The following is a 17,929-nucleotide window of genomic DNA, read 5'->3' on the forward strand; positions in this document are numbered from 1 at the left end:
CGAATGGTTCAGGCTGCTGCTAAATTGGTTGGTGTCCTAATAACGTCCAGTGATTTTGTTGCTCTTAGCTTAGAATTTCCTTGTTACCGCCTTTGTGACTTGACCCTGAGGACAAAGATTCGGTCTGAACACCAAATGAGGTTTTTAAAAATAGGTTAAAAGATTTTGTTCTTAACATGGCACACATGCACCGTGTTTCTTGAAATGAAGTCTCGTTTTCCATCTCAGGAGGCTTCCTTTGTGCAGTGCGTCCTGGGCAGAGAGATGTTAATGTCATCTTCTCATTTACACCTCCGCCCGCGTCCACTCCAGCTGCGTCTCCTTGGCTACTTGAGAAGCCAGTAAGGTTTGCACTTCGTGGTTGTAACTGATCGCAGTTGTCATTGAGCAAAACTATTGAACGTCTAGGAAAACTATGAATAAATATTAGACACTTTATGGTAAATGTCCAAAATAATGATTGTACCCCCTTGGTCTAATTCCGTCTGAGAAAATGCAACCTGGCACATTGAATTCTTCTTCTTTAGTTTTCTTGGAGATCCGTAGAGCATTCATGTTTGGTTCATGAATGTCAAGGTTTCCCAACCTCAGCACGAATGATTTTGAACTCCGTATTTTGTTGTCGTTTGCGTGACAGGGTATTTAGCAGAGTCCCTGGCCTCTACTCACTAGGAGCCAGTCATAATCATTAAAATGCATCCAGACTTTGCCAAATGTCCCGTGGGCAGCAAGGTCACCCTGGTTGAGAATTGCTGATGGAAATAAATAATGGGGAGTGTTACAGAAGGTGCTGTGGATGCCCCACGGACTCCACTTAATTTGGTAATGTTTGTGGGATTGGGTGTTAGAGACCCGCGGACTTCAGTATTTTCTTATTGTTGATGGAGTGCCTGGTACACTAAACGTGAGTCCATTTCTCCCTGGTCTTTTTTTTTAGTCTTAGTTTCACTAAAACCACAAACATTTCATTATCCTCATAAATATACTCAGATTTATCTCCACGTTGAGAACATGAAGTGGAAGTATGAGTCACTGCTTGGTCCAGTACTTTCCGTACAGTGGACATTTTATAAGTATTTGTTGACTATGACTAAATGGCCATAGATCTCACTGGACCTTTTGAAGTAGCCAAAATCAATTGAATATAATGGTAAAAAAATATGAAAGGGAACAGCTTAAAACTATGTAGAAAATGTACTGATAGAAAGATTAACAAAGAAACAAGGTTTAAAATTTTACCCCAGAGATGCTACAACAGAAAGAAATATGACAACATCTACTTTGGGCAAAACATAAAATTCACCACAGTGGGGGGTTCCCGAAACATGTTCAGCTGACATCAAGCTGGTGCAGGTGAAATGAAAGAGAAAATATGATTGCCTAGACTCCCAATAGAAGAGAGTGAGTGGGTTGCACACCGTCTCCTCTTGTAGGGCAATGCAGAACACCCAGCTTTCCTGGTAAAATGGAATCGGGCCATAATGATTTCCTTTCACGAATATAATTGCCTTGGAAAACAGCAGTGGTAAAATTTTATAATCTTCTCACTTACTTTGGGGGCTCGGGGGAGGAGAAGATAGAGAACAGCCAAAAATTTACTAATAAAATTCTTATAATGTATTGTTTCAATTTTATTTTTTGTTAAATGTATTGGGGTGACATTGGTTAGTAAAATTATATAAGTTTCAAGTGTACAGTTCTGTAATGCATGATCTGTATATTGCATCGTGTACTCACCACCCAACGTCAAATCTTCTGTCACCTCATATGACCCATTATCCTTTCCTGCCCCACACCGCCCTCTCCATCTAGAAACCATGCTACTGTTGTTTGTGTCTATGAGATTTTTTTTTGTCGGTCTTGTTCATTTGTTGCTTTCAGTTTCATATCCCACATATGAGTGAAATCATATAGTCCTTGACTCTTTCCATCTGACTTATTTCCCTTAGCATGATGTTTTCCAGGTCCATCCATGCTGTGGTGAATGGCAGTATTACACCTTTTCTTATGACTGAGTTGTATTCCGTTGTACATAAGTATATCATCTTTATTCCAATCATCTATTGAAGGACACTTCAGTTGTTTCCATGTTTTTGGCTGTAAAAGTTAAAGAAGCTTTAAAACATTTAAATGAGCAATATTAAGGTATTATTTCATGTAACAAGTAATTCTTAAGTACCTAAGTGAAAAAGTGGTGGCATATTTCAAAGAGTGTTGTTATTAAATTCTCAGCTTTTTAATGTAGGTCGCAACTCTAAGGTGAGTTTTTTCATTCCTAGGGTGATTCCAGGGTATCTGACAACACCTTACAGTATCATTGTCGCAAACCTAATTATGAGCTATTAGTAACTCGTGTTTCTTGAAATAAAATAGTTATAGGCAATTTAGACTCCAGAACTACTCAGAAATATATATAGACCTGATTATTGATGAACTAGCAATTATTTTGTAATTTCCTAAGTGTGATAATGATGGAAAAGGCCAAGCTTTACAAAAATTAGTCCAGTGGATAAACTCCAGAGGGCAGACAATCTCTATGGCATCTGCCAAATTATAGTTAGCACAGGTAAACATAGAGTGCCAAAGCCACAATTCTAACTTTATATCTCCATCTGAGCACTCAACATATATATGCTCTGACAAAGTGTGAAATTAGGAAGTGACTACACTTATGTTATTGGAAAGGTCACCTGCTGCGTTTGGTGAAGATAAAAATAGATGACCCCTCATGCGGAAACATGACTGTCCCCGGAGTGCCGTAGATAACACCACCAATAGCCTGTTCCAAAGGCAGTGGCTCCGAGGATGGGCCTTTTAGGCCTGGTACATTTGATATATTTCTTGGCATGCTTTGATATAATTGTTTCAGAATCCATTGCCAATTTACTGGCACTAACACATATACTCAAAATAATTATCACTTAGCTCTAGCAGTTGTTTCCTGTAAGTTTTTACCACTTCCTTTCCTTCTGAGATTTATCTAAATAATTAAGGTAGTTGATGGTAGAGTTAGATGAATCCTTAGATTGAATAAGTATCTATACTTCTTTTATTTTTCCATTCCAAGAAGCACTTAATTATAGCTACTTTATACAAGCCACTGTGAGAAGCTGGCAGAAGAAGACATAGAAGCAGTAAACAATAAATAAGCAAGTATTTTTTTCTGAAAGTTCACTATTAGGATCTTTAATATTTTTAAACAATAGCATTGGAATAAACTCAGGCTAGAAGGAAAAGACCAAGTACTTTGTGGTAGAAAGTATTACCTGTATGCTTACTATTTCACGATAACATTGAAATACGTAGAGCAGCGGTTCTCAACCTGTGGGTCGCGACCCCTTTGGGGGTCAAACGACCCTTTCACAGGGGTCGCCTAAGACCTTCGGAAAACACATATATAATTACATATTGTTTTTGTGATTAATCACGATGCTTTAATTATGTTCAATTTGTAACAATGAAATTGGGGGTCACCACCACATGAGGAACTGTAGTAAAGGGTGGCGACATTAGGAAGGTTGAGAACCACTGACGTAGAGGATTTTTATTATTTGGAAAACAACTGTGACAAATGTTGTCAATAATTTGTTTCCCATGTCACATCCATGTGTATTTTCATGTCATGCCCATGAAGAAACCAAGGCGTGAAGCTAGCATATTCTCCCTAAGCTAGCAAGTAGCAAAGGGTTTTATCACTCACTGTAGGCTCTCCTGCTAATATCTGATTATGTAAATTAATTACCAGGCTACAGTCTGTCAGGTTTCTTATCCAGCTTTAACACTTACTCATTCAGGTAAGTTGCTTTACTTCTATTGGCATCGGTTTTCCATCTGTATAAGAAGAGATCGTTGTCTTACCTCATAGGGTGTTAGCGAGCATCAGGTGAATCCCATAGGTTAAAACAGTTTTTCTATAGCCGGTGTCTGATAATTTTTGGTCACATTGTTAATGTTTACTGTCATCCCAATTAACACTTACCAAGAGGATGTGAGGTATGGTGAGTGCAGTTTCAGAACATCCTGACAAACAGACTTCTACCGGCTCTGCCTTGGTAAGATTAACTGCTCACAGTGTCCCCGTGCTTCTTGTCACTACACACATGTATCATGAATTTTGCATAAAAGCTCTTGTTTCATTGCGTGGTTGGTGGTAAAACATTGAGATATTCACTTATTCATGACAAACATTTAATTGCTTTCCTAGTTACTGAGATAAGTCTGTAAGAAAAATTCACAAATGAGATAACATAGCCTATTCAATGGTCGGCAAACTCATCAGTCAACAGAGCCAAATAGCAACAGGACAACGACTGAAATTTCTTTTGAGAGCCAAATTTTTTAAACTTCAACTATATAGGTAGGTACATTGTTATTAACTTAATTAGGGTACTCCTAAGGCTTAGGAAGAGCCACACTCAAGGGGCCAAAGAGCCGCATGTGGCTTGCGAGCCGCAGTTTGCCGACCTATGTAATCAAGAAGCTTACTACCTGCTAGGGGAGATAAAAACAAGACTGCAGGCGATTAGAACATGATGAGGACACGTATCGTGTTAAGGGGACGCTCATGGCCTTTTTCCCAAATGGAAGAGTAGCAAGGGCAGGTGAGGCCTTGTGCACTGTCCCAGCTGCCGTGCGCAGGGCAGCACATCGCACAGAGCAGGCGCTCAGGAAACATTTGACAAACAGAACGGATGTCCTTTGAGAGATGCTGCGCCAAGGGAGGGGTAATCGGAGGCTTTTGAGTGGGGTTACCAATAGGAGTTAGGGCAAGAGGAGGGCGAAAGTTATTCTGGAAAGTATTTATCACTCGCAGAAAATCCTTGAATTGAATAGTCGTACACAGTTTCAAGAAAGTATAAGTAGCCCAGCCGGTGTGGCTCAGTGGTTGAGCATCTACCTATGAACCAGGAGGTCACAGTTCGATTCCCAGTCAGGGCACAGGCCCAGTTTGTGGGCTCGATCCCCAGTAGGGGGCATGCAGGAGGCAGCTCATCAATAATTCTCATCATTGGTGTTTCTATCTCTCTGTTCTTCTCCCTTCCTCTCTCTGAAATCACTTTTAAAAAAAAGAAAGCGTAAGTAGTTTATCATGATGAAGCTTAGCTCTAGAGGGAGGAGAAAAAGGAGGAGGGGGTCTCGAAGAGCCATGTACCTCTTAGTGGGGAGTCCCTGGCTCAGTGGGGAAGTGAGCCAGCTCGTTAGCAGCGAAGGGACAGAACGAGCTTTGCCTGTTAGAAAAGGTCAATCGGTGTCGAAAGTGAAGTTGGACAAAAGCAGAAATAGAAGGAAATGATAAATGTGAATGTTCCTACGTCCTTTGTGTAGATCATCTGGCATATTTTAGGGTAAAATCTCTATGTTTCATTAGGAAGCCCCTCTCGACAGTTCATACTTAGCCTTTGCAAAGCTTCGCTGAGAATGATGTTAGAAAGTAAAAATTGAGCTGCCGCTTCCATTGATACATAATGTCAAGTGCAGTATGAGGTCCCATAGCCTTCCTGAGAAGCACTAAATGTTTAATTAGAGAGATGCAATCAATACTTGTTATTAAAAAACAAAACTGAAACAAGCAACACTTTAAGATGTCATTAAAAGAAACTCCTGATTGCTACTGATTACGGAAATTGAGCTGAGTTGAAAATTTTGGCAAAGAGTAGAATTTCACGGGGATTTTGCTGCATCTGAACAATCCGGCTTTAATAACTTAGAATTGTTCACAATCTTATAAAAATAAATCTCCACTCTGCATCTCAACATTTGAAACGTGGGTGCCTCTTCAGTCCCATTTGAACTAGAAATCTTTGTGCTGGACTTTGCATATCGCTCAGCGTACCCGCTCCCGTGCAGTTTGATTTAAAGTGGGATGTATAAGGTATTAGGTGGTTGAGATGTTTCCAAACTGTTAACAGTGAAAATGACATTTTGATGCTTCTGTTACTAACATTCTGGTTCCTAAAGTTTTATTTCCTAAGCTGGAGGCGGGGAGCAGGCCCTCACCTAGCGGGGTCCCCCTTACAGACTCCTCGCCCCCCACCTCCACATTTCGGTCTGGCTGTCTTGCTTTAGAATACTTCTGGGTTATCCCACTGTCTTTTCCTTTGCGCTTCATCCATGGGCCTGGACTTTTGTTCTTTTGGTTTGGAATTACCTCTTGTCTCTGCTTTCACTTCCTTCAGTTTAGCCGTACAGACCTCTGTCCAGTGGCGAGGTCCCGGGACACAGCCAATGAGTTGGGTTTTACAAGGTGCGTATCTGTACACAGAGCTCCTCCCGTGAGCCTGGGAGCCGGGAGGACTTCATTCAGCTTTTGACATAAGCACAAGGTAGCCACAAACTTTGAAGCACTGTATAACAGTGAAATTTTATTCCTTCAAATGATAAAGCACATTCAGCATGGTTCAGGGAGATGGTGAGCTCCTTAAAATCAGGGACCTTGTCTTGTGTGTTATCCTCATGCTCCATACTCTGTGAGGTCAGTGAACGCCAAAGGAAAGAATCAGAGAACGAGAAGAAAAGCCAAACATACCTTACGTCTTCAATGAAGGCGTTCTTCCAAACTGTCCGGATAGTATATACATGAATGGTTAGCCAACTTTTTAAGGCAACTATTAAATAACCCACCTTTTGCTGAAATCTTTTAAATGCTTTCCCCTTCAACTCCTGGAGCCACACTGGGAAATCATATGTTGAAACTCTTTTCAAGTTTAAATACAAGTTTTAATATTTCATATTTTCCCACGACTAGTTTTATAATTAAAAAAATGTATCAAACCCACATTTTTATCATAGGATTAGAGGCCCAGTGCACGAAATTCATGCACTCGGGGGCGGGGGGAATGGCCCTCTCTCAGCCTGGCCTGTGCCCTCTCGCAGTCTAGGAGCCCTTGGGGGAGGTCCGGCAGTTGGACATCCTTAGCGCTGCCATGGAGGTGGGAGCCTGCCACTGCTGCTGCACTCACAAACTGTGAGCCCAGTGCATGAAACTCATGCACTGGAGGGGGGCGGTCTCTCAGCCTGGCCTGCGGCCTTTAGCAGTCTGGGAGCCATCAGTTGGACACCCTTAGTGCTGCCAAGGAGGCGGGAGCAGCTCCCGCCACCGCTGCTGTGCTCGCCAGTCCTGAGCCCGGCTTCTGGCTGAGTGGTGCTCCACCTGTGGGAGCGCACTGACCACCAGGGGAAGCTCCTGCGTTGAGCGTCTGCCCCCTGGTGGTCAGTGCACATCATAGCAACCAGTCCTTCTGCTGTTCAGTTAATTTGCCTTTTATTATATAGGATTTCTTATTTTTCCTTCTTGCAGCTTTTCCTCCCCTTATGAAGTCCTAAATGCCAAATGTTTTCAGATCAATTTAAACTCCATCCTTGAATCCACCCTAAGAGTACCTGTCTAGTCGACTTTCTCTTACATTTGTATGTAGCCCTCTTTTTTATTTGGCATTTCAGCAGCAATATAATCTTGAAAAAAGTACTAAAAGCTTTGTCTTTATGTTTAACACCATGGCAACTGCTTCTATGTTGTGGCAGTTAATTAATTGTATGTGTTCAAGGTAAACCATTTCCTTAAAACTTTATTTTCTAGCTTGCTTTCCAGCATGACAATTGACAGGTAATAAAATGTTTAGATCAGCACTTTTTTATGCACAAAAAGAGTCAGAGACTCCGGCTTCAGACCTATTTAATCACTGTGAGTGAGGAGGAAGGCGAATTTTGATTGACTAGCTACACCGATCAATAGCGACCTTGAACTTGCGTACGGTACTGCTGGCTGTTCCCAGTAATGGCGAGATCCTAAACGCGAGCCCTCACAACATTAGCACAAAACGAACAGCAGCCAACATGACAAAGAGTTCTTCTCCTCCCCTTGTGGGTACTATTTTAAGTTTGTGTACCTTGGTCGGTATTCCAGAAATTCAAATTATGTTATTCTTGCTGTCATCCTGTTGTTGTTTCTCTTTTACAAATATCTCCTCCAGGTTATGAGTCAGATAACAGTATTCCAAAAGCTCCATGAAAAATATCGATCAGGCCCTAGCCGGTTTTGCTCAGTGGATAGAACGTCGGCCTGCAGACTGAAGGGTCCCAGGTTTGATTCTGGTCAAGTGCATGCATCTCGGTTGCAGGCTCCTCCCAGTCCCAGGCCCGGGCTCTGGCTCAGGTGCGTGCAGGAGGCAACCAATCAAAGTGTTTCTCTCACATCGATATTTCTCTCTGTCTTTCCCTCTCTTCACTCTCTCTAAAAATCAATGGAAAAATATCCTCGGGTAAGGATTCACAAAATAACACAGACCTGGAGTAGGAGCAGCCATCAGGGTACTGGCCCTGCCTACCTTTTTTTGTAGATCCCCATTTTGACCTAGTCTTTGAAGTTCAAAAGGCAGGGAAGGCCAAGGTGAAGGTGCCCTATTTCAAAATCCTCAGGATCCACTGGATGGAAGACTTAACCAAGCAGGAAATCCCTTCCATTGATTAACCATGAGGAGGGGGAGGTGGCAGGCAGGCTAGGTGATGCGCCCCCTCATTGCTAACTCAGCCTGACGGGTTCAATCTGCTGAGCCCCGAGGAAGCCGGGGGTGCCACTGGGGGGCACACAGGCAGCGTCCGTGGAAGGGCCGGATGGGAGAGTGGCACTTCCCCCTCCCAGCCAGAGCCACCGCTTTCCCTGCAGCCTGTGTGCACAGGACAATACTGGCAGCAGGCTGGGCGGCTCCGCGTGGCGATGACAGGTGTCCCCAGGCAGAGCCAGTGTTGTCACCGTGACAGAGTGTGTCTCGTCGGCATGACCTGGCACCATGGTCGGCAAACCGCGGCTCGCGAGCCACATGCGGCTCTTTGGCCCCTTGAGTGTGGCTCTTCCTAAGCCTTAGGAGTGCCCTAATTAAGTTAATAACTATGTGCCTACCTATATAGTTGAAGTTTAAAAAATGTGGCTCTCAAAAGAAATTTCAATCGTTGTCCTGTTGCTATTTGGCTCTGTTGACTGATGAGTTTGCCGACCACTGATGAGCAGACGGGGCCGTTTCCTTGCAGCTGCCCCCGGGGCCTCCCCGGTGAACTAAGGAAGGCCTCTTGGAAGGGGTGGATGTTCTCCTAGAGGCACGTGGTCACCCGAGCTGCTCCTGTTCCCTCGCCTTAAAGAGAATCGCCGCTCTGGTGGCAGAAGTCAGCCCACCTCCGGGAAGGACAGCCCCGCGCTCTGTCCCACTAATGCATCTCCCCTACTGCAAGGCCTTATGGATGGATGGCGGGGAGGGGGGGGTGGGTGGGGTGGGGGTGGGGTAGGGGGGCGGGGAGGGGGAGCGAGGAGAGGAAAAAACAAAAACATGAAGCAGAAAATGAAGTCGGAAAGATGTTTGTCCTGCCGTCACTTTGTGCAACATTTAGTTCCGTTGACATGACACAGTGCCATGTGTTACATAAACCTGTCACACTGTCCCCTTCGGGTGAGCTGCAGTGTCTGCCCAAATCTATAAGACCTGTCCCAGCTGCCACCTGCTGAAAGGGGCCAATGAGCTGTTGGAGGCGATGAATTATATTTCTGACTGCCCTTCCCAATGTTACCAAGTTAGGTTCCAACACATGTTGGCAATGAAGAAATGGTGGTAGGTTTGAAAAGGATGTGACAACCTTGAAAAGGAGGACATCCCTGATATGCATGTCTTAGATATTGTTTGATACACTATGGGGTTTTTTAAGTCAGTTTTAGACGTATCCCTTTGATATAATGAAAACTGTAATTCCTAAGCATAGAGGCAACTTAAACACCTGAGCTTCCGTCCATTCTTCTCTGTGTGGAATACTAACAGCATGAGAGAGAGAGAGAGAGAGAGAGAGAGAGAGAGAGAGAGAGAGAGAGAGAGAGAGAGAGATCGTAGTGGATGGAGCTGCCTGGGGGAGGAACCCCTGACCCCTGGCGTGTGACTAGGCCCTGAGAGGAGCGGCCCTTGGCTGCCATTGCTGCCCATCCGGAGGCTTAGCTCTCACTCTTTGTAAGCAGATCGCCAAGTTACTGGTACAGACAACGAGAGCTAAAGCGTTGCTCCTCGGCCCCTCTCACTGGAGACTGTGGGGAAAGTCCTTGGGGGACTCTGGGTGAGCTGAAGGGTTGCATTCCATGTTGTTAAGCTGATCTCATCACACCGTGCCGCACTCAGGGACAACATCCTTATGACCTTGTGTTTTTAGTCCCAAACCAGCCCGCAGCACCCTCCGTGAACCACCCAGTCTATGTTTTTATAATTCTGTGTTTTAGCATTTGAGTTTAGGGTGCTCTCAGCGCCCCTCTTTTCTGACCCTGCAATCAGCCGCACACCCCAGTTTTTCCCACTTGTTGGAAACAGACAGGACATGCTTCTCTTTTGTACCCGGTGTGACTGAGGATGTGTGGGCTCATGGTCCCTGCAGAGGCTCCCCTTGGGTCCCCAATCCGACTCCCGTGACTTTTGGAAATCTGAAATTGACTCCACTCTGCGAGGAGGGCTGTGTCTCCCCACACACTCTACCTCTGCTCAGCGCCGAGTTGGCTCAAATGTAAAACTCAACACCTCTGAGTTCTCAAAACTGACTTAAGAAGAATTTGAAGATATGAACAGCCCTGCATCCATTAACTAAATTAAATTTGTTATTAAAAGCTTTTAGCAAATAAAAGCAAAGACCCAAGTAGCTTCACCGGTAAATTCTATCAAACATTTAATACTAATCATACACAAATGCTTAAAGAAAAAAGAGAAAGTAGTCAGAACATTTCTCCAAATATTATATGAGCCAAAATTATCCCAACACCAAAACCAGGCAAAGATACAAGAAAAGAAAATACAGATTAGTATCCATGGATAAAAGGATATAATGAGGCCGTATTAACAAATAGAAATATACAGAAGCTACTACTTCATGACCAAGTGGGAAGTATCTCAGGAGTGTAAGTGACATTCAGGAAGCGATCGGCGAGAATCCACACTTTAACAGAATAAAGGGAGAAGCACGTGTTCAGACTGGTAGATCCTGAAAGGCATTTGAAAAGATTCCACATGCATTCATGACAAAACCCCCAAATAACTAGAAATGGAACCCTCTGAACTTGGTCAAGAAAATCTATGAAAATGTACAATAGCATCATATTTCATGACAAAATAAAGAATGGGTTTCTCCTAATATTGGGAACAAGGCAAACACTTTCACTCTTCCCACTTCTGTTCAAACACTTACCAAAGGCCTTAGCCAGTTTCATGAAGCAAGAAAATGGACTAAAAGGCATTCAAATTTGAAAGAAGCAAAACTGTTTGAATTCACACTTGACACAATTGTGTATGTTGAAAAAATAAGGCATCTAATAAAGTGATCTGTAACCAATCATTGGATTTAGCAAGTTTCACAATCTACTGTGATTTCCGTTTTGGGGAGAAAATGTGGATGTTTTTATTTGTTTGAAATGTTGACTTTTGTTTTGGGGGAGAATTTTTTTTCTTGATATTAAACAGTAGAAATAGGTTTTTGTTGATGTTTGCAATAAATAGGCTTTAGTGGGTACCTGTCATTCACATCAGCTCCAATATTTTGGCATATTCCTTCCACATTTGGAAACCTGTGTCTGTGTTGCAAATCCTTCATTATTTGCATAGAGTTAAAAGGGTCACTACATTTTTAGTCTTCTCTATCATTTGATACTAGAGGCCTGGTGCACGAATTCATGCACAGGTGGGGTCCCTTGGCCTGGCTGGCAATAAGGGCCAATCAGGGCTGTCTCACCCAGTCCTGATGGGGGCCAGCCAGCCAGGGGGAGGGGCCACGGGAGGTTGGCTGGCCACAGGAGGTTGGCTGTGGGAGTGCACAGCCCATCCTGTGGTCACACCAGGGAGCAGCTCCTGCGTTGAGTGTCTGCCCCCTGGTGGTCAGCGCACATTATAGCTATCGGCCAGTCAGCTGGTTGTCTGGTCGTCCAGACGTAACAGTTGCTTAGGCTGTTATACATATAGATACGTCACACCTGCCAGATGAAGCAGAGCAAGACTTTGACTTACACTGTTGTGCAATCGAGTGGGGATGGCGTGCCCATCCTGTGGGCACCAGTGACAGCAAGCACTCCACGTTTCTGTGGGTGCAGACAGTGGTAGACACTTCCAGACACTGTGGAAAGCAGAATAGTTTTGGGGCTGGAGACAGTGTTAGTTTCCTGGCCCCATCAGATTCTGCGTGGCTTTGGGATCGATGGAACTGTCACCTGATTGAGCAGAAAAGTCTGAAGTCTGATGGATGTTGCCCCAAACCTTAAAATCTTCCCGTGGCTTCAACTTGCTACAGAGGACTCCGTGGCAGGGATTTGACTCTCCCACTAGAGGGAACGGGATCCTGGCTAGAATCGTAAAGAAAGCACATCTGTGGCTTTCGGCCACTGACTCTATTACTCACTGGGTTATGCACCTGGCTGCCCAGCCTGTAGCCCCGTCCACCTGGCACCCATTCTCATTTCACTCTGCAGGTGAACGTAAGATACAAAACATAAAGTAAAATAACCAAAGGGTGAGCTTGTTTCTGTCTCTCCCGCTTTTCTGTGTACGTCTGCCAAGGAGGAGGAAGTGTATGACCCCTAGCTGCCGCCCACTTGATGTGTACGGGGTTAATGTAAACAATCTGGAAGGAGAAAAGCACATTGCTTTAAATATTAAAATTTTACCCTGCCTATTTGCATATTTATATATTTGATCCATGCAAGCAAATAGTACACACTTTTCCCGCATCCATAAAGCCCAAATATTTATTTAAAAATAACTCCCAAATTTATAAATTATAAAGGAATAAATCACATAGACTATATTTTCTACTTACAAGAAAAATTGTTCAGAAATTGAATTTTTCTAAGTCTCAATTGCTTAGTAATTTAAAAACAGCAAATAACTCCTGGCTCACAGCCAAAAATAAAGTGATTACAGACTCTTAAAAAATCACTAACGATGAGAACGCTAAATTTCTAAGCTGCAGCCAAAACCATATCCACTAGAACAGCAGTTTCTCCCATCTCGGTGAGCATTCCCGGGCCCAGTGGACTTCAGTGTCAGGGCGAGCTTTTAATCCCCCGCTTTCTGCTTTAGAGGATACTAATCTTCATCTGTGTGCGGAAATCTAAATTTTAAAAGTTACCTCCTGTGCCCGTCAAGGACTGACATGGGGGTAGAAGTGGGACGCTAGGGTGCTGTTGCCATGGAGCTGGCCCTGGCGGCTCCCAGTGGAATCAGTTAGCCTTGAAAGGCTAGCCCCTAACCCTGAAGTTCCGGAAATCATCACATTCTGTGTTTTTATCAGACCAATGAACAGCGTATCAGTAGCCTCCTGATGTTCCTCGCTGTCCTGGAGGACGTTTTCTCCATCTGGTATCAAAGCACAGACCACAGGAACTTGGGGTCCCCCCCCTCCAGGGTGTGAGGCAGCCCCTGAGTACACTCTGTTCACTTGTGTTCAAACACGCATGTTTTCCAACCTTTTTTCACCCCCTCATCTATTTCTGCTCATCAGGGACTGAGCTGCTTTTCAGTAAAATGATCCAGAAACGAATCCAAATTCACGGCCGACCTTCAAGGGTCCTTTCTGCAGGTGACCAGCCTGCTCCCCGCCCCGGGAAGTGCTCTGGCTCACCCTCCCTGCCGCCAGCCAGGGGTGTCCTTGCCCTTTCCGCCTCTTCCTGAGGAGGTGTCACCGAATGGGGGACCCAGGCTTAGCCGCCTTCTTCCTGCCCCTGCACACGGTCAAGAGACCGACTGGGGTTTGGAAACAGGAGATGTGTCCTCCTCGTGCTGCTGTGGCGCCAGAGAACAGGCAACACGAGCTGTGGCCTGGCCGGTGCCAGGAGTGGTTGTAGTCTCCACTTCTGGTCGTTCCATCAGAAATTTTGCTGCCCCAACCAGAATCTCAGAAATGAGTGTAAATAGGGAACTTTAGGAGAAACACTAGAAAAGCAAGTGACTCTGTGCACCATTACCAGCAAGCGTGACAGAAAACCGTGTGACATCAATCCTACATCTCCAGGAGGAGGACATACAGAGGTTACTGCTCTATTAATTCAAAAGTGTTTAAATAAAAAGAAATACTGGCTGTTACAATGATGCCCAGTCTAAACAGAAATCAATATAGAATAGAGAGAATTTGAAATAGGAAACAATGACCAGTGTGTGCACTTGAATAGGAATCTACTCGATATGAATGTAACTTTGAGATTATTACACTAGTATTACTACATTATTAAAATAAATAAAATAAAGCCTATTTGTGTTATCTTCAAACTACCATTTACCTTTAAAAATATAAAATATATGCAATGTTAAGAAATCCCTCCTTAGTAATAGTAATTATTTTCTGTAGTCTGTCTTAATTATACTATGATCACCAATACTTTCCCTCTTTTTTTAAGATATATTTTTGTTGATTTCAGAAAGGAAGTGATAGGGAGGAAGAGGTAGAAACGTGTATCTAATGATGAGAGAGAATCACCAATTGGCTGCCTCCTACATGCCCCACTGGAGATTGAGCCCGCAACCTGGCCATGTGCCCCAACCAGGAATCGAATCAGACCTCCTGGTTCATAAGTCAGTGTTCAGCCACGGAGCCACACTGGCTGGACTTTTCATCTTTTAATGAAAATATTGTCTACCTTTTTGCGTATAAAACATTGGCTTGAATAGACAAAAAACCTGTTCCATACTTCTAAACCCAAAAACTCTATTCTGAATTTACAGATATAAGCTGCCCATGAATATGTATTATGCTTCTTAAGGTTTTATTGCTTGACATATTTGTTCAGCAGGTAGTGTTTCATGTATAACTTCTCCGTGTAATCAACTGCTCCTGATTCTCAGAATCTAAACTATGCCATACTTTCGTTTCTGTCTGTTGTGCTAAGACCATGCTGCCTTCAGTATTAGTAAGGAATAAGGTTCTGGCTAGAAACCCCTTTAATAATACATCGTCATCTATCAATTTACCCATGACAAATGTCAACTTTCTTAGAATACATTTCCTGCGACTATTTCACTATGCATATTACACTTTTGTTGTTATATTTTGATTGGACAATGTTGGAAAAAATGTTTAAAAATATGCTCTCTGTGACTTTGCCTACTTCTCCTTGCAGTTTTATTAGGTTTGCTTTTTATATATTGTAACTGTATGACTAGAAGCATAAAAGTGCGTGTGCGTTTGTGTGTGTGTGTGTGTGCGTGCACGCTTGTGTGTGTGTGAATGTCTCTATTATCAACAGAAAATAAGGGGCCTACTATCACATTTAACCATATGCGTCTGGAATCAGGCCACCTGGAACTGAATTGAGTCTTTACCACTTAATAGCTGTGTGATTGGGCAAGCCAGTTAAACCCTCTGTGCCTCAATTTCCTCATCTGAAAAATATGAATGAAGGTAATAACAGTCTTGATCTCATAGCTTTGTTATAATAATAAAACACTGAATACTTAGGAGATTACCAGGACTTGCTGAGCACTCAATGATGATCACATTATTATAGATTTTTTTCTCTGTTCCTTTTAAAGCTTTGTCACCACAATTCTCTCTTTTATACAAATACCACCTGCTTTTATATTGTTAGCACTCGCCACGCATATCCTTTTCATTTTGTTTCTCGTCGGTCTTCCATTTTGGTTTTGAGTGTGGCTCTTATAGAGAGCATGGCTCAGAAATGATTCTCGAGTTGTAGTTTCTAGTTCTATTCTTTCTCTGATTAACCATTGTTATCACTGATCCTTGAAACTATTTCTCTAACGGGATTAGAAATAATAAGTATTAATTTTATCTGGGATTTTAGTTCCAGATCATTAACCTTCTATAATCAGGTTATTGAGAAGTAACAATGAGTTTTACTCTTTTTCCCCCTTTCACTGCTTCTGAAACCCAACTTCTTTCTCAGTTTATTTTTTTCCCTTTTTTCTTTTCTGTTTTATGTATTTATTTATTTACTTTTTTCCAGATTTTTTTTTATTTCAAGAAAAACGATTTTAAATATAATAATGTTATATGCAGTAAACCTTAATATTTCAAGAAAAGCGATCTTAAATATAATAATGTTACATGTAATAAACATTAGTATCTCAAGAGAAACAAGTTTAAATATGATAATGTTCCATGCAATAAACACTAATTATTCAAGAAAAATGATCTTACATATAATAATATTACATGCAACAAACATTAATACAGTTTTATCTTTAAAAAATATTCTGAGTTCATGTTGTGTTTGCTTGGCCTTCATATATATTTGGGTATGGAGGCCTATATTCACAATTATTTTTCTCCTGAGATTGGTAAGCATTTCCCCATCATCTTGAAGTAGCCGGTGACACTGTGAGGAATCTGAAGCTCAGATGTTTTCCTTCCGTTTTGATCATCTGGTTTGTTACCTGGAGAAACTCTGAGCTTCTGTTTGTGTCGTGGTGCCTTGCACGCTCGCTGGGAAGCGTGTAGGTGTGAGTGTGAGACCCACCTGCCCACACTGGGGGGACAAATTTTTCATCGGTCTCCATGACCTTAACCCTCTTGTATCCATTCCACGATTGTTTCATGGCAAAAGAATATTCGAAGATGTAATTAAACCTATGAATCAGTTGATCTTAAAATAGAGAGAGTCTCTGGTGCGTAGAAGGTCTCGGCTGGCGGCAGAAGCAGAGATTAGAAAGCTGAGAGGAATTTGAGGAGAGGGAGGTCTCTGTTGTGGGATAGAGGTGGTCATGGAGCAGCGCGATGATCTGCTGAATCTCCGTCTGTTCAGGAGCCGCCCTGGGTGCCGGATGGTGAGACTGGTTAACAAAAGATCATAGAAGAGGTCAAGAGAAAAAGAAATCTAGGGAGAGAGGGTGATTACCCACAGGTCCTGGAGGAAGTACTTGGCACACCTCACACCCCAAGGGGCCAGACAGGCAGTCACGGTGAGGTACAGGCAGAGAGGAAGGCAGAATATGGGGGTACATGCCTTAAGTAGGTGCTTTGGGGTTCCTGGGCTGAGGCCAGATTGATCAATTCAAACCAAAGAGCTCAGGTTTGGGTAAGCTCCATAGGGCTCTTACCCAAGGGGGGCAGGAGGGAAGGCTCTGGAAGGTGCGGGGTGCTGTCTATCAGAGTGGTCTTTAGGGAAGTCATATTGGGAACACACATTCCCATGTGACTCCAACCAAGACTAGGCCTCAATCCTGCAGCCACAATGAACTGAATTCTACCAACAACTTGAATGAGCTTCCAGCAGATTCTTCCCGGATTGGAAACCAACTGGGCTGACAGCTTGGAAGACCCCATCACAGAACCCAGGCCAGCCCGTGTGGGCGTCTCTCCCGCAGAGCGAGGAGCTCGTAAAGGGGTGCTGTGTTCATGCGCTCCGCGTACAGCAGGCTTTGCATCGCAGTAGGAAAGCGATCCCTACCCCGCCTCCTCCCGCGGGGAGCGCTGCGTGTCCCTCCGGCTCTGTTCTGCCCGTGCTGGTTCCATCACTGCTGCGGGAACGGCTGGCACACGTGCCCGTGTCTGAAATGCACCTTCCGTCTCTCGCCTTGAGAGCCAGGCCTGCTCTGGGCGGTGGTGCGGATGCCCATGCGAGTGGGCTCGGTAGTCACTCATGCGCAGCTTCGAGGTAGAAAGGACATAGGGCCCTGGATCCACTGGGCACGAGGCAAAAGCAACTACTCAAAGCTTTATTCTCTAGTGAGTAAGTCCATGACATAGTCAGTGTGGCTTCTCCAAGGGTCCTCAGAGGGTCAAACTGCCCAGATGGTGTCCCTCAAGAACCTGCCCTTCAATCGACCCGCTCTCATCACCCAGCTCTGCACTCTGGGGTCACTGACCGTGTAGACAGCCGTTAGGGACCCTGGGTGCCGCTCCGGTTTCAGTCCAGGTGGTGAACGAGGGCCCGTGACTCCTCTGGGTCTCCAGGCTCTGGTTTCCTCCTCTAGGA

This window comes from Myotis myotis, unplaced genomic scaffold, assembly GCF_014108235.1.
Source record: "Myotis myotis isolate mMyoMyo1 unplaced genomic scaffold, mMyoMyo1.p scaffold_m19_p_5, whole genome shotgun sequence".
Lineage (NCBI taxonomy): Eukaryota > Metazoa > Chordata > Mammalia > Chiroptera > Vespertilionidae > Myotis > Myotis myotis.